This window comes from Pteropus medius, unplaced genomic scaffold, assembly GCF_902729225.1.
Source record: "Pteropus medius unplaced genomic scaffold, Ma_sr-lr_union100, whole genome shotgun sequence".
Taxonomy (NCBI): domain Eukaryota; kingdom Metazoa; phylum Chordata; class Mammalia; order Chiroptera; family Pteropodidae; genus Pteropus; species Pteropus medius.
The window spans coordinates 5,598,836-5,616,813 of NW_024351073.1; the positions used below are offsets into that span (position 1 = coordinate 5,598,836).

General features: G+C 42.2%; 1 long non-coding RNA gene across 1 annotated transcript in view; it reads left to right on the forward strand.

The window, feature by feature from the left end:
- Positions 1 to 15,449: 15,449 nt before the first annotated feature.
- Positions 15,450 to 17,978, forward strand: part of LOC120586210 (uncharacterized) — a 7,937-nt gene continuing 5,408 nt past the window's right edge. Inside the window, exon 1 of the long non-coding RNA XR_005648636.1 lies at positions 15,450 to 15,746. This is a non-coding gene — a long non-coding RNA (uncharacterized LOC120586210). The remainder of the gene's footprint in view (positions 15,747 to 17,978) is intronic.

The following is a 17,978-nucleotide window of genomic DNA, read 5'->3' on the forward strand; positions in this document are numbered from 1 at the left end:
TCCATTCTCCGCTCAGATGACTATGTTTGTTTTTCATGATTAGGCATAATTTACTTCTTTGGAGCCTTCCTTTGAATAAGCTCTTAGTAAAATTTAGCTATCATTTGTATTGTCTTTTTTCTTCATGAAAAACACCTAGAGGTAGTTATCCAGTCTTCCATCTGTTCTCAAGGCTAATCTCCCCCTGGCTTAAACCCATGACTTAGTCTACAGATCCCCATCTTCCTCCTCTCACTTGCCACATGGTTCACAGGCCACCAGGACAATGGCCAGAGCTTCTTGTGATTTGCTCTCCTGACACTTCCTGGCTCAATTCATTCCAGAGAGGGGCTTCTTTCATCCCTCTGCTCTATGTTTATCAGAGACAAATGCCCAAAGCAGAAGGTGAAAGTCGTGATTGATTGATGTGGGTGAAAAATATATATGGACACATAAATAAGAATCGAATCCAGTGTAACATTCATTTGTCAAAGGAGAGCTGGGGTAGGGAAATAAATAAATAGATGATCAGATACACAGCAAACTCATATTTAGAATTTGATAATATTAAGTAGAAATTATAGAAGAAAGCAAACTTTCTGTATTATTAATATACATATTGCTGTTTGCACATCTAAAATCAAAATAAAATAACCTTTACTTCTTGGAAGGCAAATCATTTCTAACTCAAATAAATTAAATTGTAAGAGAATAGAGACTCTTGGAAGATTCAAAATACACCATGGGTTTTTCATTGCATGTATTAGATTTTTAATTTCTTTTTGGATGGTCTGAGAAGAAAAACAGAGCAGAAGAATCAGATTCTTCTTTCTTGATGCAGGCAGCTCAAGAATGAAATCAACAAGAAAGTAGAAAGCCCTTCTAAACTTAATTAAATTATAAGCAGGAGAGGAATTTCTGAATGATAATGATATGTGCCCTGTGTTAACCAACACACGTAAAAGATGTCCAAACCAGTAACCAGCCATTTGTATGAGACAGTTTTCAAGTTATTTTCTTAATATTGGCGATGCATGTGCACTGAATGATCCCTGTTCTTTTACCCAGGTCCTCTAGTTCTCAGTGATACATATTTGCCAAGTGGCTAGCTAGGAGAGGATTGTTACATTCTCTGCACACCAGCTGAGATCTGGACTGTTGGTTGAGTAGAATTGTGTCCAAAAGGTACATCTAGACTTGGAGTAGAGTCATGGGCCTGGAGAAGAGAAGACACAAGCTGGAGTTGACTACCCACTCCAGGTGAATCAACCTAGGGAAACCGACGTTTCATAATAGGGCTCTTTGTTGCAGGTGCAAAGATTGTTTTTTGTTGTTTTTTTGTTTTGTTTTGTTTTTTGCCAGCGGCTCTTCCACCAGCAGTCATCATGGTCTACAGTCACGGCGAAATGCAGGGGCATGTTCCATGGGAAACGGGAGGGAAAACTGTTGCAGCAGACATTCTTGGTTTCTATTTCTCACCTTCCTTCTTCCTCACAGAACCCTGATTTTGTGCAAGCATCTCTCTTTTCTTTTAAAGGAATTCTGTGTTCTCAGGAAGGCTGGCCTCTGCCCCGAGGGCTGAACTGTTGTTAGCCCAAGCTAATCATGGCAGTCTCTTTCTCTTGCTGGTGCTTAGTTTAAGCATGTGCACATGAAGATCTGGCCAGTGAGAAAAGAGAAGTCTACGCTGGGTCCACCTGAAAAGAATTGTAAAGAGAGAGATACAGGAAGAGACAGTTTATTATTCTCCTAAGCATATCACATCTGGAGATGCCGCCTGGAACATCTCCAGTGGTCCTTTTACAGCGTGAGGGGAGCTCATCCGAGGACGAGACTCAGAAGTTGAAGATGACTCAGCAGAGAGAGGGCAACTCTGGGAGCCGAGGCCATGACTGAAACGCCGAATTAACCAGCCACAGAGATGCTTGTTACGATCGAATTGTTTCCCCAAAATTCTTAACTCTCAGTTTCTTAAAATAGGACTGTATTTGGAAATAGGGCCTTTACAGAGAAAATTAAGGTCAAATGAAGTCATATATGGTGGGCCCTAAAAGATCTGTTGTCCAATCTAACCAGTGTCTTGATAAGATGTGGAGATTCTGGTATATGGGGAGAGACACCAGAGAGATAATTGCGCAAACAGAAAGTGACCATCTGCAAGCCAAGGAGAGAGGCCTCGGGAGAACCCAAACCTCCAGCACCTTGATCTCAGACTTTTTGCCTCCAGAACAATGAGAAAATAAATTTCTGTTGTTTAAGCCAGGGGTCTCCGAACCCCAAGCTGTGGACCAGTGCAGGTCTGGGGCCTGTTAGGAACTGGGCTGCACAGCAGGAGGTGAGCAGCAGGCAAGCGAGTGAAGCTTCATCTGTATTTGCAGCCACCGCCCAGCGCAAGCATCACCACCTCAGCCCCACTAGATCATCAGGTGTTAGCTTCTCATAGGAACACCGGTCCCCAGTGCCAAAAAGTTTAGGGACTGCTGGTTAAAACCACCCACTCTGTGGTATTTTGTTATGTAAGCCCTATGTTTGGCCTTCTTCATATAAAAAAGCCATATAATTTTTTTATTTGTTCAAGTCACTTGAGTGGTATTTTCTGTTTTAACAGAGCTGTTAAAAACACACAAAAAATATATTGTAGCAATATGAATCTATTCAAGTGGAAGTAAGTCTGAGGATTGGAGATGTAGAGAGAACATATACCACTCGAGGCCAGAACTGTAGAGGATTATCCTGAGTAATAGTGTCATAAGCACAAGGAGTAGCAGGTCATCTAGTGAACAGGAGGAAGCTGAAGATGTTGGAAGAGTGGTAGCATTTCAATTTTTTCCCAAAAGCCAGGGGAGAGCTTTGGTCTCTGCTCTCACAACCCTCAAAGAGCTGGACCTGAGGATGGAACCTCATGAGGATGTGGTTTGTGGTCAAGGGACAGAGTGAAGCTGACCGTCCCGTTTGTGGGCTTACACCGACAACTATGACCTCAGCTAACCAATCAAGTTAACCAGCAACAGATGAAACACCCATTTTAACTGGCTTTAGGGAATGAGAATTTATAACATCCTATGTAGTAGTTAGAGTAGGACAGCATGGAACCTATTTCATTTTATGGGTTTCCCCCTACTGATTTAGGTTATCTCAAGTTCCAACTTCAAAGCATGAAATTGGGCAACCACGGGATAAAGAAAGATCAACTGCCAACATATAAGTAGCATATGCATATTATCAAATAGCTCAGGTTTGGCTCTGAGCTATGAAATAAGAAATGTTCCTCTCATGACTAAACACAAAGTTATATTTTTTTGAACCAAGTATATTTTCTAGGGAATAGTGGTCAAGTTGACCACAGCCACATTATTTCAAGCTTTCAATGCTTAGATTCAAATAGCTCTTCTTTGATCTTACTGCCTCCAGAACCCATTCTGCTCCCTGGTGAAGTTCCCTAAAATCACTTTCATTATTTTCCCCCCCACCTCCAAAACATTCATTTGGCTCTAAAACTTTTAAAGTTTTAGGGCATCTGCCCAGGCTGTAGTCCCATATTCCTTCTCTGACAGCTGCTTCGTCCTGGAAGTGGGCCCCAGAAGCTATGTTTATTCAATATGACATCACTTCGTATAATGGTACTTAGAATAGATATTCTGATTCTCTTTCATGTAAATTTTGAAATTGGAAGTCAAAGATGCTGGAAGCCTCTTCTGGTCATTCTAACTGCGATACAAATGTAAACACGTGAGCTGTGGGGTGGATTGTTTTATACCATGTCCATAAGGAAAAGAAAACTCTATTGTCAGAGAAGAAAGGATGAGGCAGATATGCAGAGAGAAGCTGAAGTGAGAACATTTATGACTGGGGTGGAGTTGAGGGATCAAGACTAGGAAACTTGCAGCACTAGCTTCTGACAGCTTTTCCTTCCTGGTTCCAAGTTCAAACCCTTGGCTGGGTTTTCAGCACCAACCCCAGTGTGGCCATCGTGTGTGGCGTTCATCTTCATAGTCCTCTGTTGTTTTACATGGCACTTCGTTCTTCCCAGCTTACTTTCTTTCCTCCTCTCACACCTGATACATCTCCAGCTCACTCCTTGTTTCGCGTCATTTCCTCTACCTACAATACTCTCCTTCCTTTTCTTGGCCTACTTGAACCCTACACATTTTTGAAGTTCCACTCAAGCTTCCCCTTCTATACAAAGTTTTCTACAAGCTTCCCAGCCCACAACCATTTCTCCTTTCTAAAACTTCTAGAGCACTTGTTATTTCTGTTAATGACTATTTTAATGCAGTAATAACTTATATTAATGGAGAAAAAAAAAACAGGTTTGTTTCAAAAAAACACCTTGATGACAGAAACTTTAATACCAGAGTTTGGAAATAATAGAAGAGACCAAGGAAAGTATCCTAGGATGTCCGAATAGGAGGATGGTGGCAAAAATATATTTAAGTATTACCATGAATAGAATAACATCCAATCTGTTGGGAAACACTAAATGTGCATATTCGTATGACTTTTATTATTTAACTTAACCAATGACACTTACATTGAGTATGATAAAAAAATTAGGTAAGAGGAGATAGAGATGGAAAAACAAGATAGAAAAGAGAGATGGACAGTGCGGTGTTAGAGAAGATAGAGATCGTAGGGATAGAAGTTGATAAAAACTCCTCAGAGACAATGAAAAGGGGGTGAGGAGATGGTGGTGGGTCCTTCTGCCTTCTCGCTTTTCGGGTAAAATAAACCCTGACTCTGACACTACCTTCTCTCTCAGAGAGGAAACGGGATAGGAGGAGAAGTTATGAGAGGGAAGTAAGTAAAAAACAATAGGATGGCCTGGAGGCCAAGAGCAATTGCTCTCCCAGCAAGGGAGATTAGAATCCCTAGCCTCCAACTCCGAGCGGGATGTTCCAGCATTTATGACAAGAATTAACTTCTGGTGACAAATTAGTATTTTTAATAATGAACATGTGAATCCTTATAGCCCCGCCCATTCAAATACATTTACTCAATAAATATTCATTGTACTATTTATTATCAGAATATTCATGAACATGTGAGATAGTCACACCTATCTCCTACTTTCTATTAAAGAAACTCACAACCAGCATCTGATAATTCTGGCAATAAACGTCATTAGTTAATGAGGCTGCCTCTTTGACTCGTAATTGACCTTTGGTTCATGAGAGCTTCCCACCTCTGTCTGCCTCTGGGGTTGTCCAAAGCTGATGTTCCATGACTTGTAGCTGGATTGGGGTCTTTTTTTCTCTCATATCTGCTCCCCAAAGTTGTTTAAAATAACCAATGGTCTGAGCTTGCTTAGGCATGTCCCCTGGTTGCCATCTAGAGACAGTACTTCAGAGAGTTTGAAGCCCAGAACATGCCATACTTCGTGTCTATTTCCTCTTCTTCAACATTTTTGTTCAGTTCTATCAGAATATCTAAGCCAATCTGAAGGGTAAAAGATTTTACACATTGGCTTCAACCCTGTTCATGGGCAACTGAAGATATCACTGCATTCCATTTGTTCTTTCTTCCAGTCTAAACTTATATGGAGACCAACTCTATACCTGGCATTGACCTTGAGTGACCCATAGTCTAATTGGAAAACAACCTGGAAAACTTATAAATCATATAGATGAACACTAACTTCTTTGTTTTTAGAACTGCTTACACAAATAGAGAACTATCCTCTCCATCGGCTTCCTATTTCCCACCTCGCATAGTTTCCCCAATTCTCCTATTTCACTGTATCTTAGAGATGGCATTAACTGGTGTTGTCAAACTGGGCATATTGGCTCTCTCTGTGTTAAGAAATTTTATATTATATTATTATATGAATGTATAAGCAAGAGAGAGGTGCTCTGATTTAATGGTTAATTTTAAAGTCAATTTAATTTTACTTTAGTAAAGTTAATTTTATAGTTTAATTTTGGTAAAGTTAATTTTAAAGTAAAGTCTATCCCTTACCACAGAGCTATGCTCCTAGACTCTGCTCCATTTAACAACTTTAGATTCCAACTAAACACATAAGACCCACTCCTTAGCCTTTTTTCTCTCGCCTGAGAAATGAGCATGTGCTGACTGATGTCTCTTGTTTGGAAGGCATCTTTCATTCAGGATGTACCTCTGCTGATGGAATGGGCGAGAAGCATTTTCAAGGGTTGGACATATTATTAGGCTAACATCAGGTTGTGTTGATAACAGTCTTGCCTTCCCTGATGCTTGGTGTTGTCATTTTTTCCTTAAAGGAACAAATCTATGTTCTGTTTTCACTCCACCCTCCACGAAGGTCATGGTACATCTATTGGCAAACTCTTACCTTTGGGAGGTAATAGTTCTGGGTGCTTCATCTTTTTAATTTCAGAGACTTGGGATCCTGGAAAATTTAAGCATCATCCCTGGAGTCATACCACATTTGGTGTGCTGTTCCTGGACTTTACAATCCTTTAATTGAAGAATTTTAGCTGCCAGTTCATCTAATTGAGTTTATATGATTCACTGTCCACATCCAGTTACAGTTCTGTGATGAAATAAAAAACTAATTTTTCCCCAAGACTCAGATACCACAGATCTGACTGAAGGGTTCACGGTAAGGTCAGTTCCAATCCTGTCACATGTTGATCAACTCAGCCTGGAATTGCAAAGCAGGAAATTTTAGGTTCAAAGAGGTATTGGCACAGTGCCTAACACATACCAGCTCTTTGGCAGATATTTGTTAATTGATTAATGCAGTCTTAACACCAGATGCCATTTTTTAAGAGTCAAATTTTCCTTTAGATAGATTTTGATGAATCTCTGTTTGATAAAAAAAAAAAAAGTCAATTACAGAGTAACATCAAAGATTTGAAAAATAAAATGAACCCTTCCTCCTAGGCTGGCTACAAAATTTGTTGAGCTCCATAGAAAATGAAAATACAAGACTCCTTGTTCAAAAATTACTAAGAATTTCAAGATGGCAACCAAGTGTGGGGTCCCTTCAAAGTACAGACTGCGCACCCGTGAAGCTAGTCCTGACCCCCATTTCATTTACATGTGTGAGTGCCTGCAATTTACATGCATTGTGCCTATCTTGGTCATAGACGCCATCTTATATCTTTCTCACAGCAACCATGAGTCTCTGTGAAAATTTCTTAACTTGCTCAAGATCATACATGAAAGTTTACAAAATGCCAGTTTTTTCCCCACTAGATAGAATGTATGTCAATTCCGAGCAATGTATTTTCACATGGGCTGTCTTATACAAGATTTTTCTCATCTATTTATGTATTTACAATCATTGTTTTCATGAACTGAGAACTTTAATGTGTCAGGCTATGTTCTAGTTGCTTTACATGCATTCACTCTTAATGCCAGCAGTGCATTTATGCTGCTTTGGGCAGGATTTGGCAGAAAGCAAAAAGCACAACTCAAAGGATTAACTAAAGAGATTTAATGAGGGAACTACTTTTAGAGGAGATGGGATTAAGAGGATCTTCAAAGAATATGGATACATCTGGAACTAGCGAGAACAGGAAACCCTTAGCAGCATCTCAAACTGGAAGGGGTAAAGGAAGAGGACAGACAATACTAGAATGGGATAATATCTTTAAACTTGGCAGACAAGCTACTCTTTAGGTGCTATGGTCATGGTCAAGGAAAACAGCCACTGCCCAAAACCTGGTAAGAAGGGAGGGTGTGGAGGATGAAAGCTTCAACCTCCTTTCTTCTCGTCTTTGGCTCTGCCTAAGACTTTCTTGTGGCCTAACCAAAGACAGCCCAGGGGCTGATGTCTGCCCAGGCCAGCCTCCTGGGTTGGGAAAAACAAAACAAAAACAATAATTATTATCCCCATTTTACAGACCATGAAACGGAGAGACAGAGAGGCTAAGTAACTTGCTCTGAATCATACAGGTGATAAGTCGCAGAGCCAGGATGCAGACTCTGGAAGTCTCAGGACCCCTCAGCACTATGTTCTAAAGCATGCCCTCAAATGGGTCAGAACCCCGGCGTGTGGCAAACTGTCTGCTACCAAACTTGTTTGTTTGGAATGTTGAAATCAGAGAAAGCCAGCCTGAAAAATTAAACTGAATGTTAACTATTACAAATGTGTGCAGTCGGATTACCTTCAAGATGAAGAATAATGAGAACTAGGGTGGCAAAGCACTGCCTGGGAGATGGTTTTGGGGACTTGTTGTTAAGAAAGGACAGGAATGGTTTGCAGTTCGCCACTTTAATTTAGAAGGAAATGAGTAATTCTGAAACAGTGTCAGGAACACTTAAAAGGTTTGATTTCTTAAATAGGGTACATATTCTTACCAAATTTATGTTCTTTGTAGCTTATTTAGATCATGCATTAATTCAGTGGCTATGTATCAAGAGCCTCCTATGTGTCCAGTCACTTTCCAGGTGCTAAGATACCACTATGAACACAATCGATGAAATTCCTGTTCTCGAGGCACTTAAACTCTGGTGACAGGAGACAGACAACGAACAAATAATGAAGAAATACATAATAGTGCTATGAAGAAAAATCACACAGAATAAGAGGATAGTCACGGGGAGGAAAAGAGATTTAATTTAGAATTATTAAGAGAGGTTTCTCTGACAAGGAGACATTTGAGCAGAGAACTGAAGGAAACCTCTGTTTCATATTGGCGCAATAACAAATGTTAACCCAGTTACATTGAAGAGAATTTTAGATCTGGAGGGGGCCACAGAGATGCTTGTATTCTATACATAAAGAAACTGAGGCCTAGGGGTTAAGTCCTTTATCCAGAACCATATCGTAACTAATTATCAATGAAGCTTGAACTAAAAATTACATATTGAAACTTTCGTTCTGTCATTCAACAAATATTATTGGATCCCCAAATATTAATGGGGACCCAATCTCATGCTTTTTGAACCGGATCCTCTTGTTCACTGATTCAGAATCAATTTCAAGTTAATGAGATTTTATTGTCATTTAAGATTCAGCTACTTTGAGGTATAGATTAACTCTGTATGGTGTGTCCCCATGCCCTGGAAGACAAATGTGGCTGCCACTCTGTCACTTACAAACTGTACCTTAAGTCTTTTTCGAACTGATTATTATATTTTTGTAACTTGAAAATTAGACTTTGGTGTTTCAAGTGGGCTGGTTAAAAATCATACTCTCTCCTTCATATCTTTGATCTATATTAATAAAAAAAAATCCATAACAGCAGAGTTATGAAATCTACTAGTGTGGGAGGCTTGGCAAAGGAGGAAAAATTCAGGCAAGAAGAGAGCCAGGACATTCAGCGCAAACCAGAGGGCAAAGCTGAAGCCTCAAGGGAGAAGCAACATCAGAATGTGACACAAGATGTTTCCAGGATGTTACACCAAGTACAGGGAACAAACATAGGAGCAGGATCAGTGGCCAGAACGGGGAGATGGAGCTCTGGAGAGTGTCCAGGGGAGGGAGCTAAAGGTGGGAAGGAAGACAAGAGATTAGCCAGACCAGGTGTCAGAGGCCAGACTGATTCTTATCGATACATTTCTCCAAAAGCTGTGTTCAAACGTCGGGCTTCCACCTCTTGTAGGGTTGACAATTATTTTTAATATAAACTCTTTTTAAACAACATTTTAAACTTTAAAAACCCTTCATATACACACACCATCTCATTTAATCAGGAAGGTAATGGATGAAGACATTCTATCGATATTTTATGGGTGGGTGAATTGAAGTCCAGAGAGTTTGAGAAAGGGACCCGATGTCTGACGATGAGTTGATGACAGAGCGGAGATTAGAACTCAGGTCTTCCAACCCCCATCTCTCATTTAGCTTTGACTGAGACTACATGGCCATGTGATGGGAAGATGGAAAGGAGCTATCAGTGGCAAGAATCGGAAATTGACATCAAGGCTGTGGGACCCATTCCACACTAGTAATTTATACATCTTGAGGAATGATAATTCGTTTATATAGTTGTCCTCTCTTCTTTCCTGGAAAGCCAGTCACCTTAGTTACAAAGGAAGTCAGCCTCATGATTTTGGTCCCTAACTTGAAGCATTTAACCTAGTTGAAGGTGAAAACTGCCAAGAGTTGTTTTCCCTTGGGCTCCATCATGTGAAATCCCACATTAGTTTTATGTAGATTGTAAAGGGGAGTATGCACCAACATCAACAACAATAACCACTATCATTTACTGACTGCTTTCTATGTCAGGTGCCACTTTACACACATTCCATTGAGTCTTCAATATAACCCTATGCAGTCGACACTATTATTATCCTTAGATAAGGGAACTGAAACACTGCAATGTTAAGTAAGTGGACCAAAGTCAGACAGGTCATTGTGGCCCCACCCTAGACTCAGCACTCATGGTTCCCATGTATGACAGCAGCTTCCTACTGGAAGCTCTTGGGACTTTCCACTGCTGGGCTTTCTCTGGCCATAGTATTGTGCTTTGCCCAAGCACAAGGAAAGTTGGACATTCCAAGGAATTAATGTCCGTGGGGACAGACCTCGACCAATGAAACTGAGGGAGAAAAGGCCCAGTATCCTTCCCCCTTGAGTAAGATATGCTCTGTATGGTCTCCAGAGGTCCCATTGGGATTGACTCCCAGTTGCCCACAATGTTAAAATGCTCCTTAACACACATTGTACGTACTTGTTGTCTTCCATTCCATCTACCATTCTTTAACTGAGGTTTCCTGCTGTCCACCTAAATCCCTGTCTCAAGATCTGTTTCTGAAGACTCAAACCAAAGACAGTTGGATGAACTGGAAACGGTCCTAGAAGACAGACGCACAAATGAGATTTGGGCCTGCATAGTTCCCTGGTCAGAAGGTGACTAGGATCCTCTGCTGAATGTAAGTAAGGTCACAAGAACTCCCGGCATGCTGGAGCATTCATTTACCAAGACTCTTACCTGGAGAACTGGGGTGGACCACAGCAGGAAGGGCATGCCCTGGCTCGTGCTATGGTTCTAGCACTCAAAAGGGTTGGGGGCAATGGAAACCACAGCGATTTGGAATTGGTTGTCTGTCGTTAACTGCAGTAGCCACTCTGAAGAAAGAAAATAAAATGTTCATGTGAGTGAACAATGAGAAGGTAAAGAATCCCCAATGCTGGCGTAGAAAAAGATTCACATCCTCTGTGGCTGGAGGGCAGAGTGCTGAAAACTAGATCTATATTTTGATTTTAAAAGCGACAAGGATGGAGGTAGCATGAGATCCCCTTGTCAAGGCTGCTTGCTAAACTAACAATAGATGCTTATGCTAAACTTTCAGTTTTATACCATCCCTGAAGGAGTCTACCCACTGCGTGGCAGAGAGTTGGGTATATTGGACCCCTCCCACTCAGAAGGAGACGGGGCTCATGCTGACTAAGGATGGGTTCACTTTTCCTGCCCACAATGCCTTTGCCAGCATGTTTAAGGACCCACAGAGTGTCTGGTTTGCCAACCTGGGAATCCACATAACAACATCTGAAGCCAAAAAAGTCACTTAATGGTGAAGTTGAGACATTGGTTATACAACCACAGAATCTACTGATCCCACCACACACCACATTGTCTGGAAGCTGCTGGCTTGGTAGACTTTCAGAATGGCCTCATGAAGGCTCAGCTAAGATGCCAGCTGGGGATGACACACCATGGGGCTGAGACACTGGTCTTCAAGATGCAGACTGTGCAACAAGTCATTATCCAGTGCTCGTGTCCCTGGTAGGTGAAATACACAGATCTAGGAAATAAAAGTAGGAAGTGGCCTTCTCGCCATTATTCTTAGAGACCTTCTTGGGAAGTTTGTGCTTCCTGTTTTGGTAGTTCTAGTTTCTGCTGGACTAAAGATTCTGGTTCCTAAAGTGAGAGGCTGGTGATGGGAGGGACGTCCATACAAAGGCAATAGTCAGGCGCTCACCACCTCTCAAATTACTTGATCATTTTAAACTCCTTGAGTCAGTGGTCCAGGAAGCCAAAGAAAAGAGGTACTATGCTGGTGAGGGTAATTGACCCTGGTCATCTCCAAGGGGCAGGCATGTCTGGAACTCAGGGGACATCCTGAGTCCCTCTCGATGCTTCTATACTGTGAATAGGCAGTTGAAGCCACCACAGCCTGATGAGGAGGACATGGGAACTAGGGATTCAGACCCCTCAGCAATGAGCCCCAGCTCATCCCACTGAGCACACAACCTAGACCAGCAGAAGGACTGGCTGAGGGTCAGCAGAATCCAAAGTAGGGAACAGCAGAGCCAAAAGGTAAATAGCAGAATTAGAGCCTCGGGATTAACTGCAGCAGAGGGGACTCTGGCTTGTCTCATAATAGGCCTATTATGGGTCTTTTTTCCCTTAGAAATTATGACCAGCCACCTTAAAAATCCAGTGACTGGACAGATCAATGAGTAGATCAGAGTGGTGAAGGCGTGGACTGTAGTAGATGCTGTTAATCTTCCGTTCACATCTTCCTGGCTTTCACTGATCCCATTCAAGCAAGCGAGTCTCTGCTCTTGCCTGAAGCCTTCTCTGGCTTCAGAAGCAGGCATGGCTTCCAAGGGGACAGACCAGAAATCCCAGAGAGTAGAGGATATCCCTTGACTAATGAAAGATGGGATTTGGTAGATAAATACCAGCTTCCTTGCTCCTTGGATGGGATACCTCCGAAGCATGTTCTCTGCAGATTCCCAGAGAATGTCTGCAGAGTAGAAGCCCAGGTAGCCTGCTCCTTAGTGCACGCTGTATCGTTTTTCTTCCTTTCCTGTATCGCTTCCCCACTCCCTTACTGGTGTTTCCAGGTGTCATCTCTCAAAAAAGCCACGTGCACCCAAATCCTTATTTCAGGTCCCCATTCTGGGAGAACCCAAATTCAGAGATTAGTTGAGCCAGAATACAAGTCCAGGTAGTTTGGCTCCAGAGGCCAGGCCTTTAACCAATTCCAATATGAATTAAAGAATTATCCCCTAAATAGAAAGGATGCCAAAGGAAGGAAAAGGGCCCAAAAGTCTTCAAAGTCTCAAAATCAAATTATTCTAACTTCACAAGCTCTTATGTCCAGTGTTAATCTTTTACAGAATCATACTTCATTTGGTATCGACCTCAGCAGGAGAGTTAGCAGACGCTCATCTAAATAAATTCTCTTTTTTTTCCTTTGGCAGGAAGACGTGAATTCATCCATTCAACATTTTATTTATTTGTTCACATTTAAGAAAATATGATTGCATGATACTCAAAGAGAAGCCCTCTCCCTCTCATAACAAAACAAAACTAAACTAAACGAAGAAGCAGACAAAAATACAGCAGGCATGTGAAACAAAATTGTATGTATTCTTTGGTTGTTCTACCAAGCAAGTTAAATGTTGCCCAGCATAGAGCGAAAGTCTTGTTCCTCCACATTCCAACCTTCTTTAGGGTCTTTGTGAATTATCCTCATCTTCAGAGGGAGGAAGAGAGATTACGAAGAAGCAGGAAAGAGTCACGTGCCCGATCTCTTTGCAATAGGCCCAGGAGGCAGCAACATTCTTCCTCTCTGTCCACCCTCTGTCTTCTGTTCTTCATCCACCTCCTTCTGGGGCCTGCAGTCCAATCCGGAGACTGAACTGAGGTAACCGAAAACCACTCAAGTAGACAATGGCCTGGGAAGGGATTTGCACTTTTCTTAGGGAACGAGGCCATGGCCAGAGAGTGGCTACATCCGGAATCTGAGCCTACTGGCCTGGAGTAATGAGAACCGGCCAGGCTGATCTATGGAGGTGTGAAAGTACCGGGTAGGATGTGACAGCACAATGCTACAACCATGAGTCTTCCTCTGGGTCATGCGTTGGTTGTCTCCATATACTACACTGGCAGTAGAATGTGGAGCCCAGCTCTGGGACCACGTTGCCTGGGTGCCTGGTTTGAGCCCCAGCTCTACCACTTAGTTGGTATTAGTTAACTTCTCTGGGATTCAGTGCCAGCATCTGTAAAAGGACCATAATTATATTAGTCAGGGTCCTAGCAAGAAACAGAGATATTCTCAAATTGAGAAGCATTTAACAAAGTGAATACTTACCGAGATGGGAAACCAACCAGGATCAGTGAAAGCACCCCAGAGCTGGCAACGTCAGGGAGCTAATACTGCTCTTAGGCCATGGGGTGTCATCAGAAGGGAGAGTAAGCACGGATTTGCCTGTAGGAGAGGGCTGTGTGACAGCAGCTGTGAGTTTCAGTAGAGGACACTGCCACAGCCATCACTCAGCCCTATGCTATTATTCCCATTCCTGGATGTCAGTGCCTCCAGCCAGGCTGAACCTAACTGGAGTCCAGAGGGTGAAGGAGCCAGCAGAGGCCAGCCCAAAAGCCATCTCCCGGGTACAGAGCAGAGTGCAGAGGGCAGAGAGCGAACCCGGAGGGGTAGACAGACACCATCTAGCTCAGTATTAGTAGCTGCTTCAGAAGACCGTCGTGAGGGTTAAATAAGTTACTACATATAAATTTTTAATGCAATGTAGGCATGTAGTAAGCACTATATAACCCAGTACCATTGTTACATCCCTCATATTTCTCCGTAGCCTTCGGCATCCAGGTTGCTGCAGGATCAATGGAGCCATTTCTTCTGTGTCCAGTGCCAGACTGGCTCCTGCTGCTTGGAAAATCTCTCTGCCAAGGTCAAAATGTCTGCTTCTTATCCCTGAGGCTTGCTCTTGCATGGCAATGTTGACTTATATAACTGGTCCTGCATCATCTCTGGGGCAAGGGGCTTTTGAGTTGGGCTCAGGAAATGAGCCTCTGGTATGTGGTCTCATCTGGACAGCCTTTCCTTCTCACCTCATACAGGAAACATCCTCTGGACAGTTAACGCAAGTCAACCACGTCTGGGCTGAGCAGACAGTAACCCTGCACTTGCTTCCTCTCTCCCTATTGATTAGGAATTGAGGATCGAGGGTCTCCTACGGAGAGTCCTACTCACTGCTAGAATCGAATCTTGACACTCACCTCTTCCAGAATCTAATAATAATAGAAATTGCTACCATCTATTGTGAATCTAATTATGGCCAAACAGTATGTAAGAAGCTTTACATATTTCGTGGTATTTAATATGTAGAGCCACAATGCCACGTGTTAGTGTTCCCATTTTACAGGTGAGGAAACTGAGACTCAGAGGTTTCACTTACTCAGTGAGGAGAGGGTAGCACTGAGATTATTAGTCTCTCTGACTCCAAAGGCTTTCCACCACATAATCACGTCAACAGGTTCAACTTAAATCGTGCCTTCTCATCTAAATTTTTTCTACAGTCACAAAATACATGTAAGCAGAGGAAAGGGGCTGTCTGTCCTTGAAAAGCTTATCATATTGGTGGAAGACAAGATTCACACAACTTATTAGGGAGCAGTTTGAAAATGATACATTAGCGTGTCGAATCAGGTGCTAAACTGAGCACCGCAAACTCCGCATGTTGCAGGAGCTTCAAGAAAAGGGAGTTTGAGGAGCAGTGATGGAGAAGCTGGGCTGTGGTGGGAGGTGTGCTCTGCAGTGAGAGGTAAGAAAGGCCCACGGAGGGGAAAATCAATAGAGAAAGAGAAGGAAGACAAAAACAAGCCCAGCCAGTGCAAGAGAAAACGTAGCAAGAGGAGGAAGGAGTAGGGAGAAGCAGATAATGAGGAGATTGGGGAAGAATGAGGAAGCTCTTAAGAGCTATGAAGAGGAATTGAGCTTTAACACGTACAGTGATTGTGGAGCAGTGACAAAGGAGAGGAGAATGTTAGGAAGGCTTAGACTTCAGGACTCAAGAAAGGGACTGAGGAGAGAGACAAGAGAGAGAAAGTTGGAGCCACCCTTCAAAGAAGAACTGGGCAGACCTGGTGAGTAAAGAGTCAGGGCGCATGAGACAAGGAAGACTCCGTTTGTCACCATCATGCTCACAAGTGGGGGCGGGGAGCAGACAGGGAGAAGAGGCACTTGTAAATCCAGTTCACTTCGACAACTCAAATGGAAGCTTTCCCAAAAGGAAATGAAAAATGGCCCCTCTAATCAGAGAGAAAAAAAATTATTATTTTTTTTTTCTGGGAAAGAAAATATCTAGTTTTAAAAAAAATCTCCGTTTCTGATAGCTTAGAGAAAGCTTTGAATAAATGTCTCTCAACTTAGCTGTCCCCTCTGTCTGTCCTGAGCTGTGTGTGATTTCAGGGTAGAGGTGCAGAAGGAGGGTCCCCATCTCTCTTCCCAATGAGAGAGGTTATTCAAGGGGTTCTTGCTGATCCAAAGGAGAAATCTAAAGCAGTCCAGTTTGTCACCTTGAGGAATTCAATATACGTCCCTATGAATCAACTAGTCAAACGCTATTTACTCATTGAGCAAAAGTCCTGATCTCCTTTGACCCTAAAAAAGTTTCATACTCACTGCTTTCCTTGGCCTCAGTTCATTAAAATACACACTTCCATTTTTGTTACAATGTCCAAACAATTGTTTCCAATAACTTTTGCTACCAGTAAATTGAGAACTCCAACATATTTCCGTGAAGATCTTGTACTTCCTTGCCATCTAACCCATTTTGTAAATTTAGGTGCCTCCCTGAAAGATAAATAAATTAATTAATTTAATTAAATAAATTAAACTTTGCTTCTCTGATCAGTGGTCAGTTTTCATTTCCTTTTGGTGAGGCCACATTTCAACTTGTTCAATGCACTTGATTTATAGATGACTCTTCTCCTCACCTGTCCCCCTCTTCCTCATTTATTGAGTTCTGGATAAGAGCTAAATTTATTTGTTCTCATGGACTTTGTTCTCTATGCATATAAATTAAGGAAAACTGTTATTCTGCCTCGAAAACAAACAAAAACTTCAGTCTAAATTATGCCTCCTGTTGCGTGACCTTTCTTCTAAAGAGTTTTCTTGTGTGTGTTGGGGAGTGGGTGTTGGAAGTGGGGGTGAGAGAGGAAGAGGGGCAGAGGAAGAGGAGGGGGAATGTGAAGTTTTCTCAGAACTCGATGGCAGTGGGTGTATGGCGTCAGTCCTTGAAGAGATAACAAGTGCTCACTTTAAAATAATTGCTCCCTTCTAAAAGCCTCTATCAAACTTGTGAAGAGGCTTTACAAGACCAGACATAAAGAGGCATTTCCTGATTAGCTGTCCGGATTACTATGTGTCTACAGACGTGAATCACATCCCCTGTTTGTACATTCCATTTCACAATAGGAACATGAGACGTAACTACCCAGTCTCTACCAGTTTGAGGGAGAAGGGAGATGTTGGCCTCCTGTGGGATGTTAGCTTGAACGCTATGCTTATTTGGGCTGAGACAGAGCCTGGCACCAAGACAAGAGAAGATTAGGTGTCCGGTTGGTTTTATGGCATAGATAGCCCAACGAAGAACTCAGGTCCATGGTGAAAGAGGAAATAAAAGAGAAGGCCATGGATTTTTCCCATGCATGAGGACTTTTGGAAACCACCTGAATCATCTGACTCAAGGAACATGCCAGCGCTGTAGGATCACTCTGTCTGAATTAGCCATCTTATATATACTCCCCTTCACTCCTTTTCCAGCTAGATGCTGCCATTTGCTGTTCTTACTTTGCTTAATGGGTGGTGGGGCAGCTTCTTGATTTAGTAGGAAGTAAATAAAAAGTTCCTAATTGGACAGGAAACTTAGTTACATGCTCACTTTTTGGTTCCTTCATTTGTACAGCCTTGCACTGCTTCCACCCAGATTTCTGATCATTTGCTTTCTAGCAACAAGCAGCTGTCACATATGCCTCGACTTACTGGTTTCATTTCCTGACCCACGTTTTGGCAAGATCTCTGAGACAGTGTACTTCCTACTACTACTTGCCTCTTTCCTTTCCTCCCTTCTTTTCCTCATTCTTTTTTTCCTTCCTTTTTCCTTCACGTCTATGTTTCTTGAACATTTGGTATGGATCAGCTAAGAACAAATGCTGGAGATTCCACACCTTTAGCAAGAAGATGGACAGAGAAAAATATAATAAAGTGAAGTAAGTGCTATGACAGGACTAGAAGAGTGAATAATGAAAGACTTTAAGAAACTGAAAGTTCTTTAGGGCTGTGGTGTCTGTGCGAGACAGAGAGAGAGAGAGAGA